Source organism: Oncorhynchus mykiss, chromosome 11 (assembly GCF_057628025.1).
Source record: "Oncorhynchus mykiss isolate SJ-2025 chromosome 11, ASM5762802v1, whole genome shotgun sequence".
Classification (NCBI taxonomy): Eukaryota; Metazoa; Chordata; class Actinopteri; order Salmoniformes; family Salmonidae; genus Oncorhynchus; species Oncorhynchus mykiss.
Window position 1 is genome coordinate 59582488 of NC_143032.1, and position 3944 is coordinate 59586431.

The 3944-nt window shown below is 46.4% G+C and overlaps 1 long non-coding RNA gene across 1 annotated transcript; it reads right to left on the reverse strand.

Moving 5' to 3' along the window:
* Positions 1-300: 300 nt before the first annotated feature.
* LOC149979648 (uncharacterized) lies at positions 301-2911 on the reverse strand. The gene is made up of 2 exons (XR_016484614.1): positions 2860-2911; positions 301-754 (listed from the first exon to the last, which is right to left on the reverse strand). It is a non-coding gene; the product is annotated as an uncharacterized LOC149979648 (long non-coding RNA).
* Between the last annotated feature and the right edge of the window lie 1033 nt (positions 2912-3944).

Sequence of the window (3944 nt, forward strand, 5' to 3'; positions counted from 1 at the left end):
CGCAAGTAGAAAATGTACTGATACTGTGAAAATAAAAAAATACTAGCTCACGTGATCCCATTCCCTCCGCAGGGTGTCAAATTCTACTTCCCAAACCAATTCTTTGCTACTGGCTCATCTGGTTCTCCAGAGTTGCTAATATATTGGATTCATGAGAAAGTCTCTCATGTGATTATGTTCAGCCAGGTTTTAGCACCTTTTTTTCTCTAAATGCTAGTGATGTAGCAATACCAGAGTGCCTCTGACAGTTCTCACAGTTCCCTCTGAAATGACCCGCTGTAAACAAGCAAGATATAGCAGTGAATTTAACAGACCTTTTTATTGATTAACATTCAGATAATTTGTATCCAAATCAAATCAAATCAAATGTATTTATATAGCCCTTCTTACATCAGCTGATATCTCAAAGTGCTGTACAGAAACCCAGCCTAAAACCCCAAACAGCAAGCAATGTAGGTGTAGAAGCACAGTGGCTAGGAAAAACTCCCTAGAAAGGCCAAAACCTAGGAAGAAACCTAGAGAGGAACCAGGCTATGAGGGGTGGCCAGTCCTCTTCTGGCTGTGCCGGGTGGAGATTATAACAGAACATGGCCAAGATGTTCAAATGTTCATAAATGACCAGCATGGTCAAATAATAATAATAATCACAGGCAGAACAGTTGAAACTGGAGCAGCGGCACGGCCAGGTGGACTGAGGACAGCAAGGAGTCATCATGCCAGGTAGTCCCGAGGCATGGTCTTGGGCTCAGGTCCTCTGAGAGAGAGAAAGAAAGAGAGGAAGAGAGAATTAGAGAGAGCATACTTAAATTCACACAGGACACCGAATAAGACAGGAGAAGTACTGCAAATATAACAAACTGACCCTAGCTCCCCGACACATAAACTAATGCAGCATAAATACTGGAGGCTGAGACAGGAGGGGTCAGGAGACACTGTGGTCCCATCCGATGATACCCCCGGACAGGGCCAAACAGGAAGGATATAACCCCACCCACTTTGCCAAAGCACAGCCCCGACACCACTAGAGGGATATCTTCAACCACCAACTTACCATCCTGAGACAAGGCCGAGTATAGCCCACAAAGATCTCCGCCATGGCACAACCCAAGGGGGGTGGCACCAACCCAGACAGGAAGATCACATCAGTGACTCAACCCACTCAAGTGACGCACCACTCCTAGGGACGGCATGAAAGAGCACCAGTAAGCCAGTGACTCAGCCCCTGTAATAGGGTTAGAGGCAGAGAATCCCAGTGGAGAGAGGGGAACCGGCCAGGCAGAGACAGCAAGGGTGGTTCGTTGCTCCAGAGCCTTTCCGTTCACCTTCACACTCCTGGGCCAGACTACACTCAATCATATGACCCACTGAAGAGATGAGTCTTCAGTAAAGACTTAAAGGTTGAGACCAAGTCTGCGTCTCTCACATGGGTAGGCAGACCATTCCATAAAAAATGAGCTCTATAGGAGAAAGCCCTGCCTCCAGCTGTTTGCTTAGAAATTCTATGGACAATTAGGAGGCCTGCGTCTTGTGACCGTAGCGTACGTGTAGGTACAGTATGTACGACAGGACCAAATCAGAGAGATAGGTAGGAGCAAGCCCATGTAATGCTTTGTAGGTTAGCAGTAAAACCTTGAAATCAGCCTTGACAGGAAGCCAGTGTAGGGAGGCTAGCACTGGAGTAATATGATCAATTTTTGGGGTTCTAGTCAGGATTCTAGCAGCCGTATTTAGCACTAACTGAAGTTTATTTAGTGCTTTATCCAAGAGTGTACTGTGTTGTGGTGTCAACAAATTACATATCTGCTTCACTGGACATCTTCGTAGGTTTTGAAAACTATCAAAAATAAACAGCACAACGCAGAAGCCTAAATAATCACCTATGGAGGAGAAAGTGGCACTCTCGGAACGTTCAGAGACAGATACCGCATTGGCACAACTCTCTAAATATGGGCAGACCTAAGCTCTTACTCTGAGTCATTCTGATTTCTGGGAGAGGCCCAGACGTTTAACCCTAAACAGTTTGGTCCTCATTCAACATCAATGAAAAATAAAAGCGATTAGATTAATTGATCAATTCACTCAGAGGCCAAACTAATCAATGAGATACATTATTAAAGGAGGGCTATTGATCAAGGCGGAGTTGAGCTGAGTAAAATGTTTACCGCAGCAGAGAGGCTGGGATCAATGGAGTGGCCAGGCAGCTGAATAGAACCCTGCATGGATCAATCTGGGCTTATGGACCTCTCCACTCTCCCCTGGTCTCCTCTGTTACTTTATGGCTGACACAATGCAAGAAGTGAGAGGAAACTAAAGGCCAGCACATCCCTAAGGTGGAGCATGTTAGAGGACCTGCCACCTTTGTCATCCTAAGATACCTTTTTATCAATGGCTATGAGGTTGAGTTAGGGGAGGAGGGAGAGTGAATGGGGTCTGGGAGGGGGGGGGGGGGGGGGGGCCATGATCTCTTCTCATACTATAAGGGAGAGAGAGAGGGGCGGGGGGTGAGAGAGAGAGAGAGAAAGAGAGAGAGAGAGAGGGGGGGGGGGGGGGGGGTCGCGGAGGAGAAATGGTGTGGTGATGGTGGGCGAGGACTTTTCAGAAAGTCAACACAGACCACTACTCCACCACCAGTTGAAGGAGTTATTTCCCACACAAAAGAAAGCTTTGAGGAGTGGAAAAGAAAAGAGAGGGACAGAAAAATAGAAGCAGATTTTAAAATGTGCTCTAAAGAAAAGCAGACACAAGGTTCCTCTCTCCCATCCCCTCTTCTCTCGTCCCCTTTATTTTGAGCGAATAAAAGGAACATAATGATTGTGGAGTGCAATAGGTGGACAGAGGGGGTTGATGAATAGATCTCACCTCTTTTACAGATTTCCTCTCTCCACCATGGAGGACATCTGACCTTTTAGGAGACAGAGAAAGAGAGAAAAAGAAGGGGGGTTAAGGAAGGAAGAGGGGGGGAGGGAGGGATGGAAATCATAATGAAAAGTGGTAATTCCTCAGAGGGAGAGAAACAGTATCACTATACAATATATATGAATGAGAAAAAATACCATCTATTGTTGCCATGAGAAGAGGGGTGATCAAGAAATAAAGAACAATACAAGGGAACGAGAGTGAGAGTCAAACCATTTTGTAAACTGGATGAATAATTGCCATTATGGTCGCTAACACCAGTCCTATCATAAGAATACTAAAGAAAAAAGGAAAATCAAGATAATGACACTTCCTATGAACACCCCTATTACTTGAACATTTTGCATATTTCAACAACACAATAGTGTCTGAAGTTCTATTGGCGTTAGAGAAGAAGGCCGAGTTAAAAATGTCAGTCATGAGGGCTCCCGAGAGACGCAGCGGTCTAAGGCACTGCATCTCAGTCTTTGAGGCGTGATTGGGAGTCCTTAGGGCGGCGCACAATTGTCCCAGCGCCATCCGGGTTTGGCCTGTGCAGGCAGTCATTGTAAATAAGAATTTGTTCTTAACTGACTTGCCTAGTTAAATAAAATAAAAAATAAAAATAGCGAGGGTTCAAGGTGTGTATCCCCGGCTCCGTCTCAGGTCTGGGTCCTGTGTCCACGTCTCTGATTGGTGATGGAGGCCATCCCCTATGTCTAATTGTCTGGCTGGGTACCCAGGTGGAGGGAGCTGACCCAGTGTGAGTGTGTGGTTGGTGGTTCCACTCTGCACTGGACTCCCCTGGCTCTGTGGTGCAGATCTGATTAGTGGGGCTCTTTACAACAGTCGCTACCACCACCTGCTCCCACTCCACTCCTCTAGCCTCTGATCAACTATCATCACCGCAGATTGAGACAAATGATCTCCCTCTCCATCCTAGTCCCACTGTGTGTGTGTATGTGTGTGTGTGTGTGTGTGTGTGTGTGCTTGTGCGTGGGCGTGTGTGCATGTCTGTCTGAGTGCTTGTGTTGCTCAAGTGGGTGATT